Below are 17390 nucleotides of genomic sequence, written 5' to 3'. Positions count from 1 at the left end.
TTATGTAACTAATTTTTTTATAGAAACCAAGCTATTGAATGTTTATATTTGAAGTATATGAAGTGATTAAAAGTTCAATTAGTACATTTGGACCTTGGATAACATATTCACCCCCTCCTCCCAATTATTCTAAATCATTTTAACAAAGATTAATTTAATCTATACAACTATTTTCTCATTACTAATCAATAAATGGTGCACTTATAATAGAACTTTTGGTTTTGGTTTTGAATTGAATGTTTTTTTTCTCGGTAATTATTTTTTAATTTTATTAATAATAATTAGTAAATTATTTACAATGTATCCTCCTTGGATTAACTTCACAAGTATTTGTCACTAAGTTTGCATTACAATAATTTCTATATCATTAAAAAATAATTTAAACATATTGAGCAAAATGATTACAACCTTTTTTCATGAAGACAAAATAGTTAAGTGTAGATTCTAGAAATTCTTTGACATTCCCAAGTTGATTAAAACATCTGCAACAAAATCTTTTACAGAATTGCTACAATGGTTCTCAATCCTGTGCCTTGTCGATCTAATATTCATTCAATCCTATATGCCAAAGACTACCCCAATGGGTGGCCATTCTTAAGACAACTTCAAAAAACCCCCGAGAAGAAACCCCACTAGACATGCAACAAACCCACAAATTACTATAATGGTCCTGGAATTTTTTCTATAATTTTCTCCATTTCTCCAAGGTTTATTCCCCAGCTTGGAATTGCAAGAGATAAAATTTATTCAAGGCATTGTAGAGATTCTTGTGGAACTAGTTGACTCATCATAAAATACATAATGTCCTTGGATTTTCCAAGTTGTAAATCCCAAGCCATAATCATGGAACACATGTTCGTGTTTGTGTGGTGTCAGTACTAGACTTGGAAGAACATCTCCCCTAATAGCAGCTCAATGACCTTCATGAGTTGGGGATGCTTTAATCAAACAAATTGTCCATCCTGGCTTTCCTTACTAAACTAAGGAATGACTTCTGATGTTTAGTGCATTCAAGGGTAAAGGTTGATTCCATTGTTGCCCCCTACACACTCCTCAACTAGACCCCAAAACCTTGTTTGCTTAGATGAGAGAAAGTAAAATGTTTCCATAGGGGATGCTACACTTGATCAAATAGAAGAAAGGGAAGAAAAAGGTTGCAAGTAACGATGCCATTAATGCAAGTCCCATCAACTTAATTAACCATCTTGCATCTACCACATTTTATGAAAAGGTTTGCCAACCAAATTACAAATGCATTATTTTCTAATTTTAAAAATATTTACATTTAAAATGATCTTTTAAATTATTTTAAAATTAAAAAATTGACAATTAATTTTTTTCTTAAAACGTAAAATGAAAGACATGAAAAAAAATTAGCCGTCATTAAAAAACTATATCATAGGCAGGGGCAACTGTCAAATTCTAGCCTTGCATGCAAGTGATTCTTGGGAGATGTGGGGTTGATCTTTCATCAACTTCAACATGGTATCAAAGCTTTAGATCTTCATGTCCCTATTTTATTTATGAGAGGTTTGACTTGACTTTTAGATTTGTTCTTTTTCTTTCAAAGGGTTTCATTTTTTAGAGGATTTTTGTATTGGATCTGGGGGTCACTAATTTTTGGTGCACTTTGAGAAAAAATAGACCTCACTGTTGGATTCATAGCACCCAAAAACCCCTATTTCCATATAACATTTATCCAATTTGGACACAGTTAGAATCTTTAAAAAAACAATTTTGCTCCCAAATTGGGCACATTTCCCAAGGCAATGATTTTATGATTTTTTGGGCACAAAAATAAAAAAAAATTAGCACAAAAATTGAGGTTTTTTGGCACAAAAATTGAGATTTTTTTGGCATGGAAATTGAGGTTTTCTGGTGTAAAAACATATTTTTAGTACAAAAATCAAGGCAATTTTTGATACGAACTAGTATCTTTCCCAAGGTAATTTTAGTACTTGTGGGCATGCTTCCCGAGACATTTGGCACGTGTCCTAAGGAAACAATTTTTTATTTTTCCCTTCTGGCTCTTTTTTGACCTACTTGTGATTTTTTTGCCATAACTTGGTCATTCAGACTCCATTTTTCACAAACAAGATATCATCAGAAAGATGATTCAAAGCCCTTCGTGATAGTGTAGTTTATTTGGACTTTTGATGTTGTTTAGTTGCTAGTTTATGTAGTCAAAGTTAGAGGTTTTATTTTGCACTCTGGGAGACATATCTTTAGCATTAAATCTTCGATTTGGGAATTCTTTATATAATTGTAAAGGTCTTTCTGTACTCTTTCCATTGATGCTAGTTGTTTTTTCATATTCTACTCCAGATATATTCTATTCTATTTTTTTCTTTTTTTTGCATTTTGGTGGATAAATTGGTTGCTTCAAGTCTTTGGATCAATTTTGTTACTTCAAATGATTTCTCATGGGTTATACTATCTCTTGTATTAGCCTTATGTCTCTTTTCATCTTTATTGACATCCTTTTGTAGTATTTTTGCAAATGCACTAAGATAAAGTGTCACTCTATTGCAGTTAAGGATCTTGCACATCTTTGTGTTTTGTTGTACCTGCAGTACATTATAAAGTACCTTGGGAGTTTCATATTTGCCATATTCACTATCTTTCTTTGTCAAGTGAGTGTTCCTTCCATAACATTAGACTCATGATGTATTAATGATATGTGCCATTATAGGTGTTTATACTTCTTTTACACTCTCAATGTTTCTGATTCTTCTTTATGTAGGAGATATTGCATTCAATTTTAGTGTTTATGTATTACCTCTAAGAATTATGGGGGGGTTATGTTGGTTCTATTGCTTTCTTGTTTTGATGAAGTGAGTTGTGTATTTAGTATTTGATACTATGTACTAGGTGATTGTAGTGGTTGGATACCTATGCATTTCAATGAGATGGATCATTTACCATATATACATTCTTTCATTCCTATTTTTGGAGGCCATGAATATACCTTCCATCTTTGATTGATCATCTCTTCAAACTTAGTCTTCTCTACCTAGTCATATTCTATACAATGGAGGTTCTTCAGATCAATAGTTTGGTAGTGTTTGCAGCTTCATGCTTTAGTGGTGTTCCTTATGATCATCTTTTGTTCCTATCTTCTGGGACATTCCCTAGTTTGGAGGCTTCTTTAGTCCTTCACTAGTTCTTTTTAGCATTATTTCCATCTCTTTTTGGAGTAGGGTTTTCCCATGTGGTTTTCTCTATTTCTCCTCTTTTTAGAGATTTGGTTGTGTTGGGTATCTCATCAGGCCTTGTTGCTAGGACCCAAATTTACTTGCTTGGGTATTAATTTTGTAAAAATTGAGATTTTTTGTACCAAAAAACCTTTATTTTTGTGGCAAAAAAAAATCTATTTCCATTCCAAAAAATCCCCAATATTGCCCTGGACATTAACATCTTGTCTACATATAGATATATTTGACTATATTTCTTAATAGAGGTCTTTAAAAGGGCATGCCTTCTCTTACATATGAATCAAATTTTATATCATCTTTATTGTTTACATAATTTTAGAAGGCGTAACTTCTCTTATATTTTGGCTATATGTGTTTTGTACTTATTGTTGAGAATGGATTGAAGAAGCTAATCAAAGAGGGAGATTGTAAAGGGAGATTATTGAGAACATACAAGTATGACCAATATGCTTCAATCATTGTTTTATCAATGATGTTAAACTTGCTATTTGCTGGTAAGACAATTACTTATAAGATTTAAGTACTATAACTTAGATGATTGATGAAGATTATTTGATCAAAAGATGTAAAAAAAGCATCTAGAGGAAAGGTTGAGTTATGATTATGTAATGAAGTATAAGAATAAGTTAAGATAGTGATGGCATGATGTATTGATAAATCTACTTAAGGCTACGAAGCCTAGTTACCCTAAGAAAGTTTAAAAGAACAAAAGTCACACAAAGTTTGCCTGCCAAGCTTGACCGAGTAGATAGTAGGTGCCAAGAAAAGTTAGTGCAAGCCGAGCAAAAAATTAGTTGGAGCTGAGTAAAAGTTCATTCTAGTGTATGTCGAACAGAACAGTGGATGTCGAGTAAAAGTTTAGTTGATGTCAAGCACCAATAAACTTTATTTCGTGCCAAGTAATTTCATAGTGAATGCCAAGCAATGCAGTATGTGTTGAGCACCAAAAGTAAGATAATGTCGAGCTCCTGCATTATTTAAAAGATCATGAATTTGGTGAATTTGAGCTGACAAGTTTGTTCTCTTGGATTATGTGAACCAAGTGGAAGATAAGGATGATGAGCTAGTAGAACAAACTTCAAGGTAAACCATTTTGAGGCAAATTCAAAGTGGATTCTAGGAGAAGTTTCTAGAAGAGAAATGGAATGTGGGATAGATACATTGTATCCTACCTAATCCATCTTAACCCTAAATTGGATGATGGAGAATGAGCAGAAAAAAATCTTAATTTCCTATTTATAGGAATGCCTGGTCATGAAGCAAAGTTGTCATGTGCAAGAACCTACTTGGAAGACAAGTAGTCAAGGGTTTTGCTTCATCAAGTGACCTAAGAGAAGAGTTTGCATTAACATGTTAAGCAAGAAGGCTTAAGGAGATGAATGCTTGAAGGGTAAACAACCTATCAGAGTTGCAAAGTATGAAGGCCAAGCAGAATTGAGGACTGAACAATGATCTATAATCTATAAATAAAGTTGTAAGTTGTATCAAATCAAGCCTTACTATTACTCTCTAAAAATTTTATCAGTCCATTGGATTAAGGTTGACCTAATAGTAATGTGTAAATCCTTTAACTGGGTGATATTCCAATTGAATGGTCTAAAGTCCTCTAACAAGGCTCACTCCTAACAAGTGATTGAAATCCTTTAACAGGGTCACATTTAATAGTGTGCATTGTAACCTTTAATAGGGTCGTCCTTTCACATGACATCACTTTAGAAGAGTGAAAAAGAATAGCATGTTACTGGTGGTTTTTCCCAAATTGGATTTCTACATAAATCATTGTGTCAAGTGTGTTGATGAATTTATTATGTTTCATGTTTACATTTATGCAAGTTGATTTAATAGTAACCTACAAGTTATTAAGTTATTGCATAATCTTATGGATTCATGCATGATGAATAATGTTTTATGGGTTCACTAAGCTGTGAAAAGTTTTATTTATACATCTAAACCTTGGATAACCAATTCACCCCCCAGCTACTCTAAAGTATTCCAACAATTGGTATCAAAGCCATCTTCTTAAAGAGGACTAGTTTGAGGGTACTAGAAGCACAAAAATCAAGATGTTGAAATGAGATGTACCCAAGCTCAATAGAGATAACTTACCTGCATGGGAAAGTTTGATGAAGCTAGACCTTGGACGAATTGGAGATCATGCACAGTCTACCATTACCATTGAGCATGTTGACCCTGTTGGAGCCCCAACTATTGAGGATATGAGAAACAAAAAAGAATACAACTAGACAATGTTGGAGATTGCTTCTGCCCTAAGCTATGTTGAATTTGACAGTGCAAATAAAATGTGGGATGCCCTAGCTACCATTTATGGAAGAAAGACCAATGTTCTTAGAGCCAAAGTAGAAAGTCTTAGAGGTAAGTTTAATGAAATGCGAATGGAAGAAGGTGAAGATATTGCTCAATATGTTACAAGGATAAAAGAAGTAGTTAATGCAATAAGAGGAGCTAATGGAAAGTTAGATGATGACACTGTGTTAAGAAATTTTTTACAAACATTACTACCTATTTATGCTATTACAGCCTCTACAATTCAAGAACTAAGATGCATACCAAGAAATGATCTGTCACTTGAAGGACTAGTAGATATACTTACTACTTTTGAGCTATCTAACTTTGATAATTACAAACTTGAGAGTATTGAATCTACTTTCAAAGCCAAAGTGTCATTGAAGGAAACTAATGAGAAGAAGAAGAAAAAATATGTATCCAGTTATAGTGATATAGATGAGGAGAATGTTGAAAAGCTTGAAGCACTACTAGCAAGAAGATTCCATAAAGGTAAAGGCAAGTTCAAAGGTTAGTTACCTGTCATTTGTTTCAATTGCAATGAAGTTGGTCATATTGCTCCTAGATGTCCAAAGAAGAAAAATTACAGAGGTGGTAACAAATATAAAAGTAGAAGAGATGAAGACATCAAGGACTACAAAGACAAAGGCAAAAAGTCATGCTACATTGCTAAAGAGGAAACATCTGATAAACATGATGATGAAGTAGTATATGTTATAATGAAGAACTTGTGATATGTGTGAACAAGAATGACTGGTGGATCATTGACAGTGGGAGTTCAAATTACATGACTGGAGACAAAAGTAAGTTCATTTCCCTGAATTGTTATGATGGAAATAGTGTAAGATTTGGTAATGATGCACTATTTTTGATAAAAGGAAAAGGTTCTATCAAGATCACAAATAAGATTTTATGTGACAATGTTTACTATGCTAAAGGACTTAACTATAATTTGTTGAGTGTGTCACAAATGAATAATCTGGGATGTAAGGTTGAGTTTAAAAACAAGGTTGCTAAGATATATGACACAAATGGAAGACTGATTGGAAAAGGTGATCAAACTAGAAGTATGCTATTCTATTCTATCTTGACATATAGGATGCTACTTGTCTTGTTGTAAAATTTGATGATGTATGGCTATGGCACAAGAGGTTATGTCATGTTAATTTTGATAACTTGGTTGGTATTAGTAACATGAAAAAGGTTAGAGGTTTGCCCAAGTTGAAGAAGCCTAATAATATAATGTACAAACAATGTCAGTTAGAAAAAATGACTAAGTCAAGTTTTAAAAGTAAAACTTATACCTCTAAAGGAATACTGGAGATTGTTCATACTAACTTGTGTGGATCAATTGATGTGCAAAGCTACAAAGGAGATAAGCACACTGTGCTACTTGTTGATGACTATTCTAGGATAATGACAGTTATGTTTTTGAAACAAAAATTTGATGCTTTTCAAATGTTTAAGTGGTATTTAGCAAGAGTTGAGAAGGAAACAGGTAAAATCCTTAAGTGTTTGAGATCTGACAGAGGAGGAAAATTCACATCAAATAAGTTTGAGATGTTCTATAATGACAGAGGACTCAAAAGACAGACATCTACACCTAGAAACCCTCCACAAAATGGGATTGCTGAAAGGAGGAACAAATCTATAATGGAATGTGCTAGAACACTCATGATGAAGAAGAATGTTGCTTTGAAATATTGGAGAAAAGTTGTAAGTACAACTGTCTATACCTTGAATCATTTTCAAGTCAAGAAAGGTACTCATTCAACACCTTTTGAACTATGGTATGGATACTCACTAAATGTGAAATATTTTGGAAGTAAGTGTTACATTCTTAAAGATTTAAGAAATGGTAGACTTGATGAAAAAAGTGAAGAAGGTATATTCCTAAGGTTTTCCACAAGAAGTAAAGCTTATAAGTGTTTGAATACTAACACTAACAAAGTTGTGGAAAGTGAAAATGTAAATTTTGATGAATATAAAGAAGTGTATGAGGCTGAACCTATGAAAGAACCAAAAGAATATAAATCATTTTTATATTTTTATGAAAGTATGCCTATTGAAGAAGACGCTACAAATCAATAGCAGGTTTCAATGACTACCAAGTCATAAACTATGAATGCTGAGTTGCATTTAGGAACTAAGTCACATTCAGATGCCAAGTTATAGAATGAAATTGAGGCAAATTCTAATTCTAAGATTGCTGGAAATGTTGAGTTACCTAACAAAGATGCACATAGTGATTTTGAAGCTGAAAGACAAAGTGAAGAAACCATAGCTAAACCAAGATTGTCCAAATATGTGAAGAGACATCATCCTACTACATAAATAATTGGAGATAAAGATGATAGACCAATGACAAGAAACATATTGAGAAATGATACATGTTTCTTGAGCATGAAGGAACTCGAATCAGTGAGAGATGCATTAGAAGATATAGATTGGAGTAAAGCCATGAAAGAAGAGAATGAACAAATTGAGAAAAACAAAACATGGAGTCTAGTTCCTAGACCAAAAGACAAAAATGTGATTGACACTGAGTGGGTATTCAGAAACAAGCTAGATGAAAATGGTGAAGTCACAAGAAACAAAGCAAGATTTTTCTACAAGGGATATACACAAGAAGAAGGAATTGACTCTGGAGAGACATTTTCCCCTATTGCTAGATTGGAAGGAGTAAGAACTCTACTTGCTTATTCTACGTACAAAGGTTTCAAAGTTTATCAAATGGATGTTAAATTTGCATTTTTGAATGATGTATTAGAGCAAGAAGTTTACATAGAACAACTAGAAGGTTTTGTTGATGTTAACAATAAGAACATGGTATGCAAATTGCACAAGGCTCTATATAGTTTGAAACAAGCACCAAGAGCATGGTATGAAATACTTGATACTTATCTTGTAAAGATTGGATTTGAAAGGATTGATGATAACAATAATCTGTACATGAAGATAGAGAAAGGAAAAGGTATTTTATTATTTGAAATTTTTGTCGATGATATCATAGCTGGAGTTCAAGATGATTTATGTAAGGATTTTGCAAATCAGATGAAGCAAGAATTTGAAATGTCCATGTTTTGAGAGATCAAATTCTTTGTGATTTTGCAAGTATATTAGATGAAATATGGTATATACATCACTCAGTTAAATAATGTTAAGGAAATATTGAAAACTTTTAGATTGGAGGACTCCAAACCAGTAAGTACACCGATGGTGACTGGACTCAAGTTGTCAAAGAATGATAATTTAGTTGAAGTGAACCAAACATTGTACATGTCTATGATTGGAAAATTACAATATGTGGTACATGGTAGACCTAACATTGCATTATCTATGGGGATAGTTGCAAGATTCTCTGCTAATCCCAGTGAGAATCATTTAATGGCTATAAAGAGAATAATGAGACATTTGAAAGGAACAAAAGAGTTTGGTCTATACTATAAGAAGAATGAGAAATTTGAATTAAGAGCCTACACTAATGCTGATTGGGTTAGAAACATTGATGATAGAAAGAGCACCAGTGGAGAAGCATTTTTCTTAGGCAAGAAGCTGGTTACATGGACTAGCAAGAAACAAAATTGCACCTCACAATCTATTGTTGAAGCTGAATATGGTGTTGCTGTTGTGAATTGTCCAAACATTGTATGAATCAAACAACTACTCAAAGGTATGAAGGAAGAGATCATAGAATCAATGATACTTTAGCGTAATAATACAAGTGCTATCAATATATCAAAGCATCTAGTGATGCACACAAAGACTAAGCAAATTGCAATCAAGTATTATTATTTGAGAGAGTTAGTTCAAGATAAAGAGGTGAAGATGGAATATGTTAACACAAAAGATCAAATTGATGATATCTTCACAAAAGCATTACCTAAGGATGGTCATAGTATCCAAGAGGTAAACTAGGGGTGATACCCCTATCAAAGGCTATCTAAGTAACAAGAGGAGTGCCCTGCATCAAACAACTTGATGTTCATATCTTACAAATCAATGTAGAGGATCTTCCTTTAGGAGCTACCTAAAGTAATAAATAAGCTGAAACTTCAAATCAATCACAAGCAAGGTAACAAAGGGAGAAACTGAAGAAATTTAAAAGCTTATATTTTCATGATTAAAGATGATAAGTTTTTGGCATTGTTGTCAAAGAGGGTGATAATATTGTTGATCGACAGTATGATTACTAATCAAGAGAGATAATTACTGACGGAGATAATTGCTGATATTGTTGATAAGAGGAAAACATAAGTATGATGAGGGAGACAGAGAAATACAAGGAAGAGGGAGACATCCTAATATCTGCTTAGTAAGAGGGAGACATAGTAAAAGGGAGATATAAGATGAAACTCAGAGGGAGTTATAAAGAGTTTTGTAACCTATTTCGAAGATGGAAGTTGTTGATAGAGGGAGAGATTTCAATACAAGGAATTATTTTCTTTTTGGTATTGGTATTGTCTTACTGTTTTAACCTAGTCAATTTGGTTGAATAAGATGTTTACCATTTGGTTGATTTGGTTGATCAGTTTGGTTTGCCATTAATGCCAAAGAGGAAGACTGTTGAGAATGCATTGAAGAAGCTAATCAAAGAGGGAGATTGTAAAAGGAGATTGTTGAGAACATACAAGTATGACCAATATGCTTCAATCATTGTTTTGTCACTAATGTCAAACTTGATATTTGCTGGTAAGAAAATTGATTATAAGATTTAAGTACTATCACTTAGATGATTGATGAAGAGGATTTGATCAAAAGATGTAATAATAGCACCTAGATGAAAGATTAAGTTATGATTATGTAATGAAGTACAAGAATCAGTTAAGACAGTGATGGCATGATGTATTGATAAATCTACTTAAGGTTACAAAGGCTGGTTACACTAAGGAATTTTAAAAGAACAAAAGTCACACAAAGTTTGTCTACCAAGCTTGACCAAGTGGATAGTAGGTTCCAAGAAAAGTCAGTGCAAGCCGAGCATAAAATTAGTTGGAGCTAAGTAAAAGTTTATTCTAGTGTATGCCGAGCAGTAAATTGGATGTCGAGTAAAAGTTTAGTTGATGCTGAGCACCAATAAACTTTAGTTTGTGCTGAGTAATTTCATAGTGGATGCTAAGCAACACAATATGTATCGAGCATCAGAAGTAAGATAAGTCCAAGTTGCTACATTATTTAAAAGATCACGAATTCAATGAATTTGAGCTGACAAGTTTGTTTTCTTGGATTATGTGAACTAGGCGGAAGATAAGGATGATGAGCTGGTGGCACAAACTTTAAGGTAAACTATTTTGAGGAAAACTCAAAGTGGATTCTAGGAGAATTTTGTAGAAGATATATGGAATGTGGGATAGATAAATTGTATCCTACCTAATCCATCTTAAACCTAAATTGGACAATGGAGAATGAGCGGCAAAATATCTTAATTTCCTATTAATAGGAATTGTTGGTCATGAAGCAAAGTTGTCACATGCGACAACCTAAGGAAGACAAGGAGTTAAGGGTTTTGCTTCATCAAGTGACCTAAAAGAAGAGTTTGCATTAGCATGTTAAGCAATAAGGCTTAAGGAGATGAATGCTTGAAGGGTGAACAAGTTGTTAGAGCTACAAAGTATGAAGGCCAAGCAGAATTGAGGACTGAATAGTGATCTATAATCTACAAATGATGTTGTAAGTTGTATCAGATCAAGCCTTATTGTTACTCTCTAACAATTGTACCAGTCTAGGGTAAATCCTTTGGATTAAGGTTGACCTAACAGTCATTTGTAAATCCTTTAACCGAGTGACATTCCAAGTGAATGGTCTAAAGTCCTCTAATAAGGCTCACTCCTAATAGGGTGATTGAAATCCTTTAATAGGGTCACATTTAACATTATGTATTGTAACCTTTAATAGGGTTGGCATTTCATATGGCATCACTTCAGAAGAGTGAAAAAGAGTAGCATGTTACTGGTGGTTTTTCCCAAATTGGGTTTCCATGTAAATCATTGTATCAAGTGTGTTGATGAATTTGTTGTGTTTCATGTTTACATTTCTGTAAGTTGATTTGATAGTAACCTATAAGTTTTTAAGTTATTGCATAACCTTATGGATGCATATATGATGAATAATGTTTTATGGGTTCACTAAGCTATGAAAAGTTTTATTTATACATCCGGACCTTGGATAACTGATTCACCCCCCAGTTATTCTAAAGTATTCCAACACTTATAACTTTTGTTCGAGATATACATTAGCTTGCATATTCAAATCTTTCCTTGCTTTGACATATTTTGGGTGTTTGTTTTACATTTATTTGAGGTTGATATCTAATTCCCCTTATGATGTTCTTTCATCTTATCTAGATATTATTTTTGAATTTCGGCCCTTAATACCTACAATTTTCTTTTAGCTAAGATCCTTCTTAGTAGATCATGCAACAAACCATAAAGTAAACTTTGTTCGTATTATTTTATCATAATTGGGGTTTCCTTTCCTTTTTCATTTTATTATTATTATTACTTGGAGGATTAATCCTTTGTCTATGTATTCAAGTATTCATTAACTTCCTATGATTCTAATGGATAGAGTATTTATGTAGCTCATACCTTGTTATTAGTTATCCCTTCAGAGATCATTTTAATGTGCATTTATTAACATTTCTATTTTGTGTACATTACTTACTAGAAGAGTGAATTTTGGATATTAACACATGCAAAGTTCAAAATGGAAATTCGTGAGTGGGCTGCCTATTCATTTTAAATCTTAGTTAGTAAATTTTAATGAATCATAAGATTTACATCCAACATGGTCGGCTGTAAGGCCTTCTGGGTTATGGCCAAATACAAAGCAATTACAATAGTAATTATGCAAGACCTCAAACTCCAACAACTAGCTAGCCTAGACTCACAATTTGGTAGACAACCCTGATGAGAGACAATTATAACCTATTTTAACTCATTTCATGCACTTTCCTACTCACTTTCCTATTCCATTTCCATTCCATTTCATCTCATTATTACCATTTTTACGTTCCATATGGTTTAATATAAATAAGTAGTATTCAATATTGTTTTGGGATTAAAATATGGAAAATTAATCATTGATTGCTTTTTACTAATGTTTATTATCATAGCATGTTGATTTGTGGAACAAAACTTCCTGTCATATTTGGAAAACCAAATCTTCAATAAAGTATCATGAATTATTTCAAAGTAGGAGTGTATCTACGAGCCACATGGAGGAGAAGTTGACATGGGCATAATCAATCTATCCCTTTGATACACATTGCACAATCATAACCTAAATCTCTTCATTGAGAGATGGATATTATGACATGGTTGTTGATTGTACACTATTGGTTACCCTTCTTTGGCTCTTTTTGTAGATAGTTTACCCATGTTGGTTTCTCTTCATCATACCTATTATGGATAATGCAAACTCGTGCAAGCTACATTCTCTAACTACATAAAGACCTTTGGTTTTCATTTGCTGGTATTTACGTGACCCAATATCAAACTATTTTTCTACCACTAGAGATGTATCACATGGACTAGAATCTATTATACCATGAATCAGCAATGAATGAGGACAATATTGTTCTATTAGAATGATAGAACTAATTGCCTATTCTTGGCATAGGATATATTTCTGTTTTATGCCATATTTCTACTCGTACCTACAACAAATTATCTGGATACATGTTGAAAAACATATGGTGTTGTGCATTCTATTATAGCCAAATTACTTCAATTTTCTCCTTATTACTTATTATTTATAGGCCAAAACAAAATTGCAACCTAATGAATATGAAGACAATAAAAGTCTGTTGGGACAGTAACAACCAAATACCTATATTCTATCCATATTAGATTTCTTCTATTCTTTGTATGGAGTACATGTCAACATAGTTATTTACACTTTTAAATCTGTACCTATATAAGTTGCAATAGACATACGTAGTCGGTGTGTACATTTCTGTAGATTACCGCAAGGAACCTCAGCAAACATATTGTATTAGCATGTGCTATGTTGGAATAAATTTATACTTTGCATGATTAAAATAACATAGAAACAATGTTTTCTTCTGCCACTGTATAAATCAGGAGTAAGGGCTTGCTCCATTGTGAAACATGGTGATGTATTTCATTAGTGTGTTATTCTATTTTGTATAAATATTTCCTTCTTAGATTATCATCACAACATATTTTCATATTTGTATCAGTTAGTGAGTTTTGATCAATCATCCAATAATTAGAATATAAAATAGAAATTATTTTATTACTGTTAGTTTATTGTCATTATTATTTTTATTTTAGGAAGATAGTTTTTTTTAAAATATTTGTATCATCAAGAAGTGATAGTTCCTATCACTGTAATCATTTTGATTTCTGTAGATTTAGTTTTGAGTGTTTTAGCAGCATCCATAATTACTCAAGTCATAACTAACATCCCATGATGGCATATTGCTTGAACACCTTTCGCAAGCTTACGCTCTTGAATTGACATGTATAGACTAGCCAAACTTTATCGTGAAATTGTTAATTCTTTTGTTATTATTTTCCTAGTGTTGGCCTATAAAACCCCAATAAGAAACTATACTTTTGCTCACAAGCCACCAAGAAACCTTCTTGTTTCCCAAGCCCACACTTAGCTATTAGCTCTTCCAAACTTTGTGTGCAGGAGCACTTAGGGGTAAAGGTGAAACCCTAATGCATTTTTGTTTTGTAAATGGTCTAACCAACCATTCAATAAATAAAGACTAGGAATAAATTCCCAAGGTTAGTTTAGGAGATTTGAATAGGTAGAATTTGGAATGTGAGTCAAGTTTTGTCAATTAGGTCCTGATAGGCAAAAATTGCTTAGAATTGCTCAATAAGGAAAAATGTGGAAAAAAGGCCTAAACGGGGTAAGATGTGTTAAAAAGTGCCACTTAGGTATTTTAGGTTCATCTTACAAGGTTTGACAACAAACTGGTCAAGTTTTAAGGCTCAATGTTCAAAATTGTAAAAGTTGTCAAAAAGGTTGCATTGACAACTTTGCAATTTTGCAAAATTGCATAGCAACTTTTTGCACAGTTTTGAGGAACAAACTACATGGGTAGTTATGGCTCAAAACAAGGGCCAAAATGGAGGAGGTATCCTACTTAAACATCTTACAACTCATTTCCAAGGGTTGGATGCTAAGTTGTATGGACAACACATTCTGAAGGTGAAGTTTGTGTAACAGAAAATGTGATTTAGAAGGATTGAATGAGATTTTGGATTGGATAGCTTATTTTTTTCAATGGAATAGTGTCTTTGGATCATGTGAAGTATATGTGCATATTTTTTTTTATTTAGAGCATTCATTTTACAAGCTTTAGAAAATTAGTTAGATTTTGTGTTCTTGTTGTACAGTTTTGTCTTATCAACACTCAAATGGCTATGGCTTGAGCTTCCTTGGTCAAAACACCATGAATCTTGTAAATAAAAAAATAGCCCCTATATACTATGTACATAATTATTTTAGGGTTTGTGCAAGTCAAGTAGTTAATTTTCCAAGCGACCCCTAGGCAAGCAATGAAAGCTTGAATTGAAGTTTTAGAGTGAACAGTGGATTGGCCCATGCCAATATTTCTTAGGAAATGAAGGAGTAGGGGTTTAAGGGTTCATAAATAAGAGGAGGAGGTTATAAGTGAAGTTTGAAACCATTGGTTAAAGAATCATTTAAATTTCCTTTGAAACCCTTGAAATAAGGGTTTTCTGAAGGCGTACTGTACAGTCATCACAAAAGCCTAAGACCTAAAAAATATACAAGTTTAGGTCATAGGGAATAAAATTTATGAAGACACTAAGGGGCCTTGTTAAGAGTGTTTGGGATTTTTAGCTTGTTCCTTGTTTTTAGGAGGGCTAATAGGGGCTCCTAAGGCTACAAGACTAAACAATGTAATTTGGAGTTGTGGGTATGTGAAACTCAAAAGAATGATGCAAAATGGTGGGAAATATATCAAGAACCCCATAAAGGTGATTTAAACTTGATTTTGGCCCTTTAAGTGTATTGGATGAAATTTTCATACTCTAGGCCAAATAATGCATAGTTGGTGAACTAAAGGCAAGGGAATGGAAATTTGAATTGTTAGGTGAGTTTCTTGGTGAAAGGGGATTTGGAAAGAGTCCTCTAGATTGGGGTTTTGGATATTAATCATAAGTAGGCTAAGAGTATTCTTGGAAGAGGGAGAAAGCTCTAAATTGAAGGAGCTCCCCATCAAAGTGGTATCAGATCCATAAGATTATGGCTTGTGGTGGTATGTTATATTCCACTGAGTCAAGTGGATCTTCAAAGATGGTTACCAATGCAGAGTTGGAAAAGGAGGTAGATGAGCAAAAGAAGCTCATAGAAGAGAAGATCGAGGTCCTTGATGAGGCCATAGAGGAGATGAAAGATAAGATAAAGGATATGGAAAATGCAACCCAAGCTTAGGAATATGAAGACTTCAGCAAGGGTAAAGAGAAGGTGAGTTTGGAGGATGAAATACCTGAGCTAGATCCTCCACTTGGTGAACAAGAACCATATTTTAAAGCCCTCAAGGATTTTGGAGGAAAGAGCCTAGAAAATGTTTCACTTTTCCATAGCAAGATGGATGCAGAGGTGGTCCTAAAATGGCTTGAGAGCATTGAGACTTACTTCAAATGTGAGGGGACAATTCAAAGTTCAAGCATTGACATAGTGGAAGTTTGTGCAAGAGGAAAGAGAGAGTGAAGGGAAGAGACCTATAGCTAAGTGGAAGGCTATGGTGGAAAAGATAAACAAAACATATTTTCTAGAAGACTATGAGATTTAAATTCACAAGCAGAGGCAGAATCTCAGGCAGAAGGATCTTGATGTGGCTACCCATACATAGGAGTTTCAAAAGTTGGCTCTAAGGTCAAGGGTACAAGAGGCAGAGAGAATCAAGGTGTAAATGTATCTAAATGGCCTTAAATGGCCTATTCAGGAAGAGTTGAGTATGTTTAGCATCACCACATTGCAGAGTTGTTTTCAAATGGCTACGAAAGTGGAAGGTAAGCTAAGGAAGAAAGGGGATTCAAGTTCCAAGAATAGAGGTAGAGGTAAGGACTTTAGATGTGGCTTAAGAGGAGGCCCTAGTGGAAGGACTAATGAGAAAAGAGGCTATGGGGATTCTAAATGGAATGAGTAGGCTAGTGAGATTAGTTAAAGGGGAGGCTCTAGCAGAGGAAGTGGATCCAACAATGATGTCAGAAGTAGATATGGGAACAACAACAAAAGGTTCACACTTCAACAATATGAAGTGTTATAACTATGGAAAGTTGAGGCACCCTACCTACATATGTCCAGAGAAGGCATCATCATCCTATGGAGAGACGAAAATCACATACATCCAAGAGGAAGATAATTAGAAGGTAGGTGAAGTGGATCTTGACGTAGAGAAAGGTGAGAAACTCATGTTGAGGAGAGTAATGGTTAAGGAGCTAGTAAAGGATGAACCCAGGTAGAGAAGGGCACTATTTAGAACTACTTTTAAGATACCAAGGAAGGTATGCAAGGTAATCATAGATTCAGGGTCTACTGACAATGTACTATCAAAGGAGGCGGTACAAAAGCTTGGTTTAACAAAGATTCCCTATGTGTGACCTTATAGAGTGACTTGGTTTAATAAGGGATATGAAATCTTGGTAAATGAACAAGTATGGGTAGACATCACCATTTTTAAGTACCAAGACAAGATCTTATGTGATGTGCTTCTCATGGATGCTTGTCACCTACTATTAGGAAGGCCTTGGCAGTATGACAGGGAGGTAGTACATCATGGGAAGAAAAACAAGTATTTGTAAGGAAACTTACAACAAAGAATATAACCATTTCCATATAATCCATAATAGATATGTAATT

The sequence above is a fragment of the Cupressus sempervirens genome, chromosome 6 (genome assembly GCF_028749045.1).
Source record: "Cupressus sempervirens isolate cs-2001-9-10 chromosome 6, ASM2874904v1, whole genome shotgun sequence".
Lineage (NCBI taxonomy): Eukaryota > Viridiplantae > Streptophyta > Pinopsida > Cupressales > Cupressaceae > Cupressus > Cupressus sempervirens.
Note: the sequence above shows the minus strand (reverse complement) of the source record.